The 15,106-nt window shown below is 49.5% G+C and overlaps 1 protein-coding gene across 4 annotated transcripts in view; it reads right to left on the reverse strand.

Moving 5' to 3' along the window:
• Positions 1-15,106, reverse strand: part of LOC139748203 (serine/threonine-protein phosphatase 4 regulatory subunit 1-like) — a 360,191-nt gene that overhangs the window by 83,152 nt on the left and 261,933 nt on the right. Inside the window, exon 1 of one of the 4 annotated variants that reach the window (XM_071661029.1) lies at positions 14,242-14,264. The exons of the other annotated variants lie outside the window; for them this stretch is intronic. The gene's annotated coding sequence lies outside the window, so the exon portion shown is untranslated. Of the gene's footprint in view, positions 1-14,241; positions 14,265-15,106 lie in introns of those variants that run through there. 4 annotated transcript variants of the gene reach the window in all.

Consider the following 15,106-nt stretch of genomic DNA (forward strand, 5'->3'; position numbering starts at 1 on the left):
AAAGACGTAAAGCAAAAAGACAACTCTAAGCAACACTTGGAGGCTAACACAACATTACCACACTGATGCGTGCGTGATGTCAAAAGATTCCCGGGTGATGGCCACGTCAGGTGCCCATCCTGTGTTACCTCCCGCCTCCACACGGCAAGGCTGGATCCTGCGACCCTGTCTTACAAGTGTAAACGTCTTAACATCAATCCCAATGATGATGGATTATTTCTGACTCTCTCTCTCTCTCTCTCTCTCTCTCTCTCTCTCTCTCTCTCTCTCTCTCTCTCCTGTGCAATATTACTTCTACCCAAAGCTAACTCACTCCTGCAACTCGCTGGAGGGGGATCTGTCGTCGCGGTCATGAAGACAGGTGTAATATCAGAACGAATGAAAGCTAACGAGCAGGTTCTGTATAGAGGGGAAAAAAAAACGTACATTTATGTAGTTACCCATTTGTACTGTACTTGGGGATGGGGTGGGGAGGTGAGGGGGGATTTCACAGTCGCGGGGTTTCCCCCACCACCTGCTGAAACTTCTCAACTATCACAGAACTTCTTAAAACTTCTGTACGCTGTCTACGCAATTACTGTCTCCTCATTCAGTTCATTCCATTCATCCACCAAGTCTCATACTATTAAAGATTTAAAAAAAATCTTTTTGCATAAGTTTCTTGATTATCTGGAGTTTTATTCTCTCGGTTGTTCAACCTCTGCGTATATCGGAGATCTGTTCTCTGTACACGTCACTGATCTGGTTCAATAACAAAGGTTGAGGTTGGGTCTTCCCTCACTCTTCTCACTTCCAAGGTTGCCAAGTTTAAGGCCTTCAGCCTTTCCCTGTTATTCAGCTCTCTTAAGTTCTGGCATCATCTCTGTTGCCCTCCTCTGGACCTTCTCTACCTACTCTGCTTCTTCTTTATATTCAGGTTGTGCTGTATAGTGTGAGGGGTTATGTGGCGAGGTGAACACGCGAGCGGCACCTCCTTAACCATCGTGAGGTGTGAGGGGGTCATGTGGCGAGGTGACCTCATGAGCGATACTTCCCTGTCCTCGACAACCAGATGATGTGGACTGCTGGAGTGTTGAGAGGCAGAGCAGGTGTGCTACTGCGGCAGGAGGAGGGAGGGGCGGCTTGGCTTGGTGGGTGGGTGTGGGGGGGGGGGGGTTGCTGCTGCAGGAGGAGGCTTACATCACAGCGTCCAGGCAGGAAGGGAGGGAGGGAGGGAGGGAGGTGTGAGGGAGACCTGCGGCAGGAGCCATGCCTCACACGCTCCTGCTGTAAAACCATATCCGTCCACATCCTCGCTACAAGCCTGACACGTCCTCCCCCTCTACACCCACAGGCTTACTACAACACTACAACTGAATGGTAAGGTACTACAACACTACCACTGAATACTAGGGTGCTATAACACTACCACTGGTAAGGTACCACTACACTACCACTGGTTAGTAAACATCTGCGGTGCGATTACGCGCGAGACAAAACAGTCTTATCTGATCATCTCTTCTGGCCGGAAATCAATGTTGATGTTGATGTATTAAGTCCGTCTCTGACTCGTTCCCTTCTGTGACCGGGAGCGAAGTTATACGTAAATGTTCATATGTTCCTCTCTCTCTCTCTCTCTCTCTCTCTCTCTCTCTCTCTCTCTCTCTCTCTCTCTCTCTCTCTCTCTCTCTCACACACACACACACACACACACACAAACAGTGTAAATAACAATAATGATGATAATGATGATGATAGTAATAATACTAACAGTAATGGTAACAACAACAACAGCAACAATAATAATAATAATAATAATAATAATAATAATAATAACAACAACAATAACAATAATAATAACCAACAACAACAACAATAATAATAAATAATAATAATAATAATAATAATAACAATAATAATAATGATAATAATCGAAAAGACTACAACCCAGGACTGATGATACAAAGCAAATACAAGACAAACATAGTGGGGTTATATCGAGGGAGGGAGGGAGGGAGGCAAGGAGGCACGGAGGGAGGAAGGGAGGGAGGGAGGTTCACACCGTCTTTTTTCAAACAAAGGCGAGGCAGCCGTTGTTGCTGATGATGTTTAAAACAGTCGGGATGGCTCTGTCCTTAAGGCGTTCATTACAAGCTCGGGTGAGCTCGATTGCGCCTGTGGTGCCGAACTGCAACTCGGGGACGAGGGATCTCAGGCGGGATGGCGTGACGGTGGCGAGAAGGTTCAACCATCAAAGATACCAATTACAAAGATAAGGAAACTTAAAATTCCCATCTTTGCGGTAGGTCTGCTGCAGAATGGATGTGTTGGTGTAACATTATACATCGTCATGGCTTTGAGGTGGAAGAGAGACTGGTGGAGTAGGGGTACGATTGCTGGTGGGTGGTGGAGAGGCTGGTGGAGTGGAGGTACGATTGCTGGTGGGTGGTGGAGAGGTTGGTGGAGTAGGGGTATGGTTACTGGTGGGTGGTGGAAAGGCTGGTGGAGTTGGGGTATGGTTGCTGGTGGGTGATGGAGAGGCTGGTGGAGTGGCGGGATATGGTTGCTGGGTGGTGGAGAGGTTGGTGGAGCAGAAGTTATGGTTGCTGGAGTGTGGGTGTGGTTGCTGGTGGAGCAGGGATATGGTTGCTGGGTGGTGGAGGGGCAGGTGGAGCAGGGGTATGGTTGCTGGGTGAAGGACTGAGGGTGTGGTTGCTGGGTGATGGACTAAAGGTGCGGTTGCTGGGCGGTGAAGAGGGAATGTCTATGGCAGGTAAGGTATGGGAGGGGGAGGGAAGGGGAGTGTATGGCTCTGGAGAGCCAGGCCCACCGTGGTTGGTGGAGTGGCAATGGGCGGGGACAAGGGAGGCTGCCTGTGCCCGCCCACGGTTATTTTGAGGGCTGAGGGCTGACAGGGCTTGGGTGGGGGCTGGGAGGGGGGGCACCTTATTGGTGCCATGCTTCCACACCTTAGCCAATTACCTGCCAGCTAAGAATAGGAGCAACACACATACACAAACACACACGCCGCCCCAGGCCACCCCCACCCACGCACACGCCGCCCCAGGCCACCCCCACCCACGCACACGCCGCCCCAGGCCACCCCCAACCACACTCACGCCATCCCAGGCCACCCCCACCCACACATACGCTGCTCTTGGTCACCCTTAACCCACCCACACGCCGCCCCAGGCCACCCCCACCCACGCCACGCCGCCCCAGGCCACCCCCACCCACGCACACGCCGCCCCAGGCCACCCCTCCCACCCACACGCCGCCCCACCACTGTTTATCTTATCATCACATACATCAGTGGACAAGCACTCCCTTCACCACCCCTCCTGCCCCTCATCTCATGCTGCCGTCCTCACTCAGCAGCCTTTCATCCCACTGTCACAGTAAAGCCCTTCGGGCAGCAGCAGGGCAGAAGAGCATCCTTGGTAAGCAGAGACAGCACATCGGCCTTCACCAGAACACCAAAAATCCACCCCGCTACCTTCACCAGCCAACAATCTTAAATATTGCAACACAAGATTGTCTTTTCTTTAAAGTTCCCCGTACGATAAATAGCTTTCACCGTCCATAACGACCTTCTGATCATAGCGATATAAGCCATTCCAGTCATTAATCAAAGTCTCAGAGTTCCGACTGGAAGATAATGCACCTTCCCGCCTCGCCACCTGACGTATCCCTCGTCCCGTAGTTGCAGTTCAGCACCACGACCGCAGCGAATCCGTGTGGGCTCACACACACACACACACTTCCACATCACATTCTGTTCCGCTGCACAGCGGTTATTTGACCGCACATCCCTAAACTCGCCTGGTAAGCTGTGGCGCAAAAAAATGTACTAGGGAGGTCACATGGGATCTTTGTCATATCCCAGCCGGGGATAATTATTACATAAACTGTTACAAAGTCCCGGCCGGAAGATAATTATTACATAAACTGCAACAAAGTTGAATCATAACATAAACTTGCAGTCTTTCAGGGAGTAAAATTACTCCGCGAGAAAGGGCATATCCCACACCTTGTGAATACCATCAACAATACACAGTACATACCACAGCTTTGTATTTGTGTATAACGTCTCCCACTACTACAGCCCTCTGTTTTGTCATTCTATATACAGTAATTACAGTAAATGAAATCCCTTTTCTTTCTCAATTGATCGCCACTGCCCGCGTTAGGGAGGTAGCGCCAGTAACAGACGAAGAAAGGCCCCACACCTCCCTATCCACAACAAGACCCTTAAAAACTTTCCCTGGCTTCACATAATCTGGTCTAGTCCAGTGAAAGTACGTCGACCCCCGTATTCTACATCGTTCCATTTCATTCTATCACGTGCACACTTCTCACCCTCCTGCAGGTTCAGGCCCCGGTCGCTCATAATCTTTTGAAATGCGTATTACTATCATAAAAACAACAACAATAATAATAATAATAATAATAATAATAATAATAATAATAATAATGATGATAAAAATAATAAGATCATGATCAGTAGTAGTAGTAACGATGGCAATGTATGACAGAAAACAAGGAAGATTTGATCCGATTTCGTAGAATGTGTGCAGCGGTAGAACCCAACGGTTATCTGTTGCTTTGTTTAGCATTAAAGAAAAAGTAATCTAAAAACTTGAAAAACTATTTATACAGAGATCGGACATGAAAGACCTGGGGACGGGATGTGACGAAAGGTGAGTCGATCGTGTAAGACACGACCACTTTTTAAAAAGTGTGGTAATGAGCGCAAGTCTGATCGGACGAGACAACCAGGGTGTGCTGAGATGGTTCGGATGTATGGAGTGGAGAGAGACCGATAAAGAGGATCCAAGCGTTAGAGGGAGTACACACAAGAGGAATGGGAGGGTAACGAAGGAGACGGAAGGATGTGGAGTGAGGGAGATCACTATAGGACATCAGGGCCTGGAATTATAGGAGGTTGAGATCCATGAATGAGATGTCTTCCTTCACGTTTACGTTCCTGACACACACACACACACACACACACACACACACCAAACTCAAGAAACACAAACGTAACAAGTTGACGTGTGACGGAGGGGCATATAGAAACAGCACGGAATACCAGGTAAGGCTAGACATCTCTTACTTCAACCTCGACGTTCGTCCTTCCAAAGAGCTGTGTCTGACCTCGACGTTACCAATGCCTGAGGACCTTGCCTGCCTGCACCTTGAGCGAACACGGCAGAGCAGCGCTTTCCTCCTCCTCGTAGAATAAGGTAGACGGGATTTGATGGTCCTTCAAGAGAGAGAGAGAGAGAGAGAGAGAGAGAGAGAGAGAGAGAGAGAGAGAGAGAGAGAGAGAGAGAGAGAGAGAGAGAGAATCGAGGATGACGCTCCGAAACCGTCATAAAGTACTGTGAAGAGGCCGAGGGTACCGTATGAGGACACGAGAAGTGCTTGAGGGAGTGATCCCGTGTTCCGCTGAGGAGTCATGAGGCTGACACGGTGCACGAGGGTGGGATATGGTGGATGTGTGTGTGTGTGTGTGTGTGTGTGTGTGTGTGTGTGTGTGTGTGTGTGTGTGTGTGTGTTGAGAGGCTTCGCTGCCCCCTTCACCAGCATCCGGCCAGGCTGGAGGGCAGGCAGGCACGAGCCGCACGCTCCCCTCATCCTCACTATAAACTGTTTACCTTCCATGCTACCACACCTTTACCCGCTGCCACCACTAACCACACCCTGCCACCGGAACTGTAGCCCTGCCGAAGCCACCACTACCCCTGCCTCACACACCGACATCATCACTACCAAACACGCCATCTTCACTACCACACCTCGACGCCACAACCCCAGCCACTACCACAAGGTACTGACAAAACAGTATGCACGTGGATCTCATCCCAGTGGCTGAACAGACCCCAGCGGGGCCGTAAGGCTCCATCCTGGGACCTGTAGTTTTAATTCTCTCTATCAACAACATGTAGGCAGAACTCACCAGTATGTCTTACATTCTGACGACGATATGTCAGTAAATACACTCCACAGGACGACTTTTTAACGAATCAAGAGAGACTTGACCAATGTACTGATTAAGGGGCATTGACCACTAGACTTAAATATACAAAAATGCAAAGTGATACAAAATAACATAGAGTTCAAAGAGCATCGACCACTGGGTCTGATAAGACATCTTGGCGTAAAAACAAATTAATGAATACGATTATGATGCGTTCGGTAAAGTAGTTATACACATACAAGAAAAAGGTCTGGTCAGTCCTGGTCGTCATATCTTATCAGAGGCGAAGTAAAAGAACTTGAGCCAAATATAAAGGGATTACTAAACAAATTCACAATAAGCTTTCCACTCGTCGTATCTTCCAGATTTCCATGTCAGTGTACTCCGTAGTGCACTGTCTTCCCTCCATGGTTGTTTTCCTGCCGCAGAGAGAGCCTTCTGCTCCACTCTCCTCTCCCCATCTACAGTGGTGGGTGCTGGGGAGCCTTTGGCTCTACTCTCCTCTCCCCATCTACAGTGGTGGGTACGGGGTGAGGCATCTTCTCTACTCCCCTCTCCCAATCTACGAAGGTAGGTGTGAGGTGAGCCTTCTGCTCTACCACAGTCACCATGTACAGCGGCGGGTAAGGAGGGAGGACCTTTGTGCTTAACATCATGTTATCTGGCTTTCCCACGTACCATCATCCTGCCACCACCACACCCTACCATCACCAACACCACCATTACGTAAGGACTGGTCCTTCCTTCTATGGATTATCGTAAATCACTCCAGTGGAAGAGAGCAAAGGACTCGTGTGTCAACAGACCAGACTTGGGGTGAGGGTAGTGCAACCAGTGGGCTCCATTCATGCAGTCTTGGTATATATATATGGCAAACCAAAAATGGACTGAAAGAATACCCAAATATATTTGTGGATGATGTAAAAAAAAAAAAAAATCGAGAGGGTTATACTGTCTTCAGGAAAGTGGGGGGAGGGGGGACCACAAACAGAGTTTGACAGGCTCTGGCTGGGGTCACATGCATGACTGGTCCTGCTGAACTACACGGAAGATCAAGAAAACATAAAGTACATGGAGAACGCAGGTGTAACATCTTGTTGGACACATATCACACACGATTCAGGGTATGCTGAAGGAAAACACTGAGGGTAATACAGTGCCCAGGAGGACTGCCGAAGAGGCAAATGACTTACCTGTCAAAATCAAAATAGCCTTCTGGTGCACGGCCATAGTGACTGATGCTCAGAAACAATATGAAGAGTACACACACACACACACACACACACACACACACACACAAGAGATCCATGAGGGGTACATGCAGCTCAAGTTCCATTACCTTGATTAAGGGGATAAGGTGATCTGCTGGAGAAGGTCTACATGAAGGCACCATCGATCGTACCCGGGTAAGGGCACAAAGCTACAGGGAGAGGTTCACTGCCACGATGGAGGAGGAGGAGGAGGAGGGAAGGTAGAAAATAAAACGTCCACCTTTCTGATAAGGTTTTAATATCTACAATCACTCTTACGATCCCTTTTAGAGCGTTCCTACAGCTTTCAAGGCTGCACTCCATACAGGAGCAGGGAAATTATTGGACTTCTTTAGAGCGAGAAGGTCCTCAACAAGGCATGTACTCCAGCCCGTCTCCTGACGCAGATACAGCCTGACTAAAGACGCCTTCTGGCCCGCGCTGGAACCTCTTACCAAAGCCGGAGCTCAGCGTCAACTCTGCGTAGACTGAACGAGACAAATACTGAGAAGTTCTTGAAAACCGGGAAGGCCAAGTTAACGAGAGAGAACTCGAGGAAACTTGGAAGTTATATAACATAACACGCCTCATCTTCCTCCCTCCTCTCTACCCACCACAAAACAGACGTTACCTATTATTAACAAATATGTAGGAAAAAAAAACATGTAAGACTATCCTGAGTTTTTTTTTTTCTTTTTACAACGCCATCATGACGGGCTAAATACATAGGTCCTTCCGACTCTCCCTCTCTCTCTAACCATCACCCGGACCTTATCCGACAGTTAGTGAAGCTAAACTACAGTCAACCACGCCACCGTCAAATCTTGCCACCTGAGATCATTCACCCCAGGGTGGCAGTCCGGCCCCATAACTGCATCGAGCCTATATACGACTCTGCACACCAATGCTACAAGAAGAATCCCCATCACAATTGTCCCTTGTGAACATTATAATAATAAACCTGCATAATGCGTGAAGACTGTCTGACGTCACTCGTCTTTGCTTGCCACATTTTCATACTTCGGCTGCCCATTTTCTTTTTGTCAATAAACTGCTCATTATTAGCATTTCTAAGCAGCATTATCGCGACTTCTGTCAACTGGTCTACACCAGTACCAAGCCGGCCATCACCAGCCTACAGACCTCCTTGATCCCGGGGTATGATGATGCGTGGCGCTCCTCCTCCACCGTCATGCACACACCTTACCTTGTGTGTGTGTGTGTGTGTGTGTGTGTGTGTGTGTGTAGCAGGTGATAATGGTGGAGACAGCAGCAGCAGCAGCAGCAGGCAGGACCCAGGCACGACAGGAGTTGCACCATCAGGGAACACCCCCTCCTCCCCACGCCGTCAAAAACTGACCCAACTGCCTCTTAACTACAGCACACGGACGCAGAAAAACCTGTCCACGGCTCCTCGAGGCTGGTCGGCCCACGGGATACACTAGGGTCGCCCGGCCCAGGGGAGAGGGAGGCATCCTGCATATTACAGCCTCTCCTGGATGTCCTGAGAATGGCAGCCGCTGCTGGGACGCACTGCGGCCCACGCCTCACCACTATAACGTCCCTTCGACGCTCACAACCTCCCTCACTCAGGGAGGAAGGGTTTACCAGCGTCGCCCAGCAGGAGAAGGCCAACAACAGGCGCTGTGGTCGGCTCACAACCGAAAGGTCCCGGGTTCGATCCCCGGGCAGGTTCGCAGACAAATGGACGAGTCTCCTTACCCTGGGAGTCTGGTAAACGTTTAGGGCCGCATCCTGGGAGGGAGCGGGGACACTGGCCGACACCTTCCGTCTGGGGAAGGTATAGGGGGAAGGTACACTCCAACCCACGAGGTAACAATATGGCGAGTGCTGGGGTGGGGTGGCGGTGGTAGGGTCGGGTGGGGGGAGAGATGAGGGGGCGGGGACGGGCCCCACGTTTGCCAGCCTCCCTCCAGCCTCCTGCCGCAGCCCACCGCCCGCACCGCTGCCGCCTGGGCCTAAATTTGTCACCGCCCCGCCATGTTGTGTCACCTGGCCACGCCCGGCTGGCGCCACCATGGCCTCCCCCACCCACACTACAACATGGCCGCCACACACACACACACACACACACACACACACGAGGGGACAGATCAACACTGACGCTGGTAATGGGGGAAACCAGGGACAAGTGATGTAACACTGGGGATGAGTGAGGGATGTCACGTAATGGGTCATGCATGAGGGAACACGGGACTCAGGCTGGTGAGGGGGACGTGAGAAAGATAATGAGAGCAGTACAGAGGAGGGGGTCACTATCATGTGGAAGGTGACACCACTTGAGGGGGCACCAGTATGGGGAACCAAATGACAAAACATGAGGGAAAACTACCGTATGGGGAGCCAAGTGACAACAGTAGAGGGGACACTAGCATGGGGAGTCAAGTGACAACAGTAGAGGGGACACTAGCATGGGGAGCCAAGTGACAACAGTAGAGGGGACACTAGCATGGGGAGCCAAGTGACAACAGTAGAGGGGACACTAGCATGGGGAGACAAGTGACAACACTCGAAGGTCTTCCGTATGGGGAGCTACGTGGCAACACTTGAGGGGACATTAGTATAAAGGGGACGCGAGGTCAAGAAAAACAAGGCTGCGTCATTCGACAGACGAGATGAATAACTGGAATGGGTCTAGTCCTACTGTGCGTATCAGGAACGTTTCTTCCTGTAGAGACTCATGTGGGTGGTGTGTTCCAAGTGACGCTCCCGAAGACCCGAGATAGTGAAGGTAGCGTACACGCCATGCACATGTACAGCAGAGTCTACCTTATTAATAAAAATAGCTTCTATAATTTTTCTACTTTCGTACACAGGAGGGGAAGATTTCCAGGCTGCCCCCGCCCCTCTTCCTCTCCCCAAGATACCTTTGGCGACACGAGTGAGGCACGTGGGAACTATCCTTTTCCCAAGGGACAACTATTCACATATAGCGTTCCCTTCTTCAAGTTATATAACTACACCCGACACATTCTCCTTCCGCTTGGGACCAGTGCCCCGCCCTGCAGGATGACTCTTGCATTACCCAAAGGGCCGATTCATTCTTAATTCAGAATTCGCAGAAAAAATCAGCGATTTTCGCTACTTTTGCCGGTGATGAAATAACGAATTATAAATTTGTAGTAATGAGGCGAATGACGACTTACTTGTAAATGGCAAGAGTACATGAAGCGCAGGCTGGCTGATCCGTCTGTGCGAGGCTCTGGGAGGACCAGGAACACTAGCCTGGGTGGAACGTAGAAACGAATTATGTGAGACACATTTGGTGGTGGAGGTCGTGTATGTCAGTGCCTCTCCAACATTCACCATCACGCCAGACACCCAAGGGTCATAATGACGACCTCTGACCCTTGGAACATCGGTTCTAATACGCAGGTCAGATGCCAGGACCATCGCCAAGTGAACAAGAGTGTTTCAAAGTGTGTTACCGGGCTCCGCCTTGCACGAGGTAACATTGTGAGGGAGAAGTCGCCACTTTTTGACGAGGCGCTATCACTGGAAAGTACGACAGTCGAGGCCAAAGAACTTCCAACTGCAAGGAGTCCACCCTGCCCTGCGAGTGGGAGTAGCGCAGCCTTGGGTTAACGGAGATCCGAGAAAACTACTTGGCAACACCAGTACCCTCTCATAAATAATAGATAAATAAATGGAAGAACTAATCAAACAATCCGTACTTGTTACTTTACGATGACACAAGCTCCTTCACAGTGGCAGGGGGAAAAAAAGAGATTATCACGATATTTACGTACAAACGTGGAGACGTTCTGTGTTGCGACCGGAAAATGTAATACGCACGACGGGAGGTAACTCCCAGATCGGGGGGGGGGGGGGGGGTGTCTTCCGTCAGGGAAATCGTGAGGAGGTTCCTGTTACGAATACAACCCACGAGACAGTCCGTGTTATGAATACAACCCACGAGACAGTCCGTGTTATGAATACAACCCACGAGACAGTCCATGTTATGAATACAACCCACGAGACAGTCCATGTTATGAATACAACCCACGAGACAGTCCATGTTATGAATACAACCCACGAGACAGTCCATGTTATGAATACAACCCACGAGACAGTCCATGTTATGAATACAACCCACGAGACAGTCCGTGTTATGAATACAACCCACGAGACAGTCCGTGTTATGAATACAACCCACGAGACAGTCCGTGTTATGAATACAACCCACGAGACAGTCCGTGTTATGAATACAACCCATTAGACAGTGTGGTCCTCTGACCAGACCTCACTCTACTGCCAGATATGACCCGTGGTCCTCTGACCAGACCTCACTCTACTGCCAGATAAGAGCCAAGTCGTCTACGCGGTATTAGCAACATGCCTTCTGATTCAAGAGGGGAATAATTATCATTTCATTTTATCTTCATTTTTTGTCAACTCATCAAACACTGAGGGAACAAAGGTATTGAATCAAATACCGGATACACACGAGGTCCACATGACAACTGGTGAAGGGAGGGAGAGGCTTCAGCACCAAGCTCAGGGAAATGTGACATCCGTCACCAACAACATGCTACGCGTAGAATGACATCCGTCGCCTACAGCCACTGTCAACCCTACTCATAATCAGCCTCTCTCTCTCTCTCTCTCTCTCTCTCTCTCTCTCTCTCTCTCTCTCTCTCTCTCTCTCTCTCTCTCTCACTTCACAGAATATATTTTCATGATATAAACACTATACTGACGTTTGCGAGACACCCATTCTCTTAATCGAGAAAATGTACCATGAGACATTCTCGACACACACACACACACACACACACACACACACCAGGTGCAGTAGGAAAACGTGGATGTGGGGCAACGTACGGCTGGCACACGATGATGGCTGTTGCCAAGGGCCTTCCCTCCCCACACACACCCCCACACTGCCAGTTCACGCCCAGGTGTTTGCACCCATTATCTACACACTGGAGCATGAAATTCAAAAGGGTAATAATTCATTAAAAGGGACTGAACGATACTGAAATATATGCTCACTAAACTCGGTCAAAATTACATGGCAACCACAACAGAATACAGGGGTAAACCAGTGCTTCGAAAATATCGTAAAACCAAAGTGGAAGGTTTTAGGAGTGCAATTTCCGATTTGTGCTATATGGGGAGCGACTTTTACACTAGTGGGGCACCACGTCTCTCGACCGAAGACGTCCAAACCTACGACAAAAACCAGAGTATCGCGGGGTGTTCATGAAACGAGCACCGTCGCATCCTATCGTCTGAAATCCCTCGTCCCCGAGCAGCAGTTCAGCACCAAAACAGCACACCACGACTTGACAGCTCCATCCTGACCCATCGTGACCATTCTCAACAAATTACATCATTTGTGTTTAAGATTTTTGCTTTCTTTGATATCCCCGCACCCCATCTGCTCTTGTTATACTCTCCCGTATTTAAACTAACAATATTTTCCGTGTGTTTTCAGCCTGTTAACTGTAAATCATCACTGCCATTCCATCATGCAAACCAAACCTCATTACCTGATGTCTAAGGCGAACAATTCACCCTGCAATTTCATTTACGTCCTTCACACAATTATAACTCGTCATCCCACGCGCAACACATACTATAAACAACGTAAATCATTCATCCGTCCATCACGTACATTCACCGTCAAGAAATATAATATCCCCCGCTAAGTCACACCGGAAAACCGTACATGAGCCGTGGAATACATAACATAACGAGAATTATATCTACTAGAGGCTTCAGCCAGCCAATGAGTTAAGACGACCACTCCAGCTGGCTGTGTGGGGTCAGTCAGGTGTGTGGGAAGATATACAGAGTTACCCTAGGGGCGAGGGCCCCGTCCCCTTGGTTACTAGAAGAGTGAGGTGAGACTCCAGGGACACCCCTGGGGTGAGGGCCCGCGCCTGCCCCTGGCAACTGTGAGAGTGAGGTAGGACCCGGTGATCACCCCAGGGGCGAGAGCCCGTGCCCCTGGCTACTGGAACAGTGAGATGGGACCCTATAATGACCCCGGGGCAGAAGACCACGTTCCCTAGCACCTGACTATCCCAATTACCGGCCTATTCCTCCAGTTGAGGACCATATACATAAACAACATCTCTCTAACTACTGATCGTAATCATCAGTTATACCTACAACACATCTATAACTACACAGACGAGGTAATTATATCACAAACTGCACAAGACGGACCTCCTCAACTCCCACAAATATTTTCCGCCGAAACTCATTAGCGAGGCGTGTCCTTCTTGCACGCAAACCTCCCTCATCTCGGTGCCTCAGGTTGTGTGGGGCTTTGTGTCCATAACGACCCCCTATCCCCCCCCCCCGCAACGCCTTACTGGTTAACATCAGTTTACAGGCAAACTGCTTCCACTGGGCCTACCCCCCGTCAACACCAGTCTACAAGCAAACTCAGCTCTATTGGTCTACGCTGGTACACAAGCCTACCAAAAAGACATCCATAATTAACTCTCCTCATACATAAATATACAAACACACAAACACTCTCTCTCTCTCTCTCTCTCTCTCTCTCTCTCTCTCTCTCTCTCTCTCTCTCTCATACATTCACTTTTTAAGTGTTCCCATAGCACGGCCACGTCAGGGCTTCGGAACGTCTAGAAACCGACGCCAGTGCTTCAGAACGTCTAGAAACCGACGCCATGGCTTCGGAACGTCTAGAAACCAACTAAATATATAAAATGTACGACAAGGCCACTTGTTAACCTCGTCCTTGGCTGCGAGGATAAGAGAGGTGACCCTCGGGGCCGGCCCGAATTCAGGAACAGAACAGGCAAGTGAAAGTACGTTCTCCTGACTCACGATTTTTTTTTTCACACGATCTTCAATAACCACACCTACAACGCCCTCTGACAAGGCTCTGGACACCCGTGTCTGAGGAACCAGCTTACATACGGTTCATCATACGGCTGGCACACTCACAGTGCAGTACCAGGGAACCTGAGAATTACTACGACATAACAAAGGCATGACGCGAGGCAACCTTGGCAGCGTCGTACTCACCACCATCACAAGAGCAGGTCCTGACGGGTAGATGGGACACACGTACCTGTAAGAGAGAAGACAAATTAAACATCACATGAAACAGCAGCAATGTTCTTATGACAGTAAATTACAACGTAAATACTACTAGTAAAGTTTAAAGAGAGGGAGAATATTACATAGGCATCTCCTACGTGTAAAAGTTGACTATTATGAGGGGCTGAGAAGGTTTTAGGAATCTTCCCCTCCTGTATCAAATATCAAAAATGAGGAACAGAAGAAGCCAAGCGAGGATTTAGCTTTGATGGGTCAAGTCATGACCCAAAAGCCAACATGATAATGCAAGAGTAAAGTGGGAATAAAACCATGTATGCTTTGGTAGATGAGACGGCACGGGGCAAATCAATGCCCCAGTCATGGTCATATACGTTATAATACACTCTAGTATACCATACGAGGATGCGGGGGTGGAGAGGAGCCCCTTAACCTCACCACTCACTATGTGGTGCACCACAGTGCCAGCCAGCCTCACAGTGCCAGCCAGCCTCACAGTGCCAGCAGCCTCACAGTGCCAGCCAGCCTCACAGTGCCAGACACACTACGAGCGGCCACGTGGCGGGTCTGGGCCTCACATGATGCCCCTACATAATTGATTACAATGGTCGAGATGATGAAGCGGCCCACCACCACCACCAGCAACCTCACACTGCCTCCTCCACGACACGACCTCCCTCCCTCTCTCTCTCCGAGATGTTACAACAGTGGCTACAACAGCAACACCATCACAACCTGGGCTTCTTTCATAAACTACAGCCGAGGGAGACGACTCATCTCACATTCTAGTCTCAAACCACAAGCGTTACGATCATCTCTTAAAACTCTCACA

This window comes from Panulirus ornatus, chromosome 73 (assembly GCF_036320965.1).
Source record: "Panulirus ornatus isolate Po-2019 chromosome 73, ASM3632096v1, whole genome shotgun sequence".
Taxonomy (NCBI): Eukaryota; Metazoa; Arthropoda; class Malacostraca; order Decapoda; family Palinuridae; genus Panulirus; species Panulirus ornatus.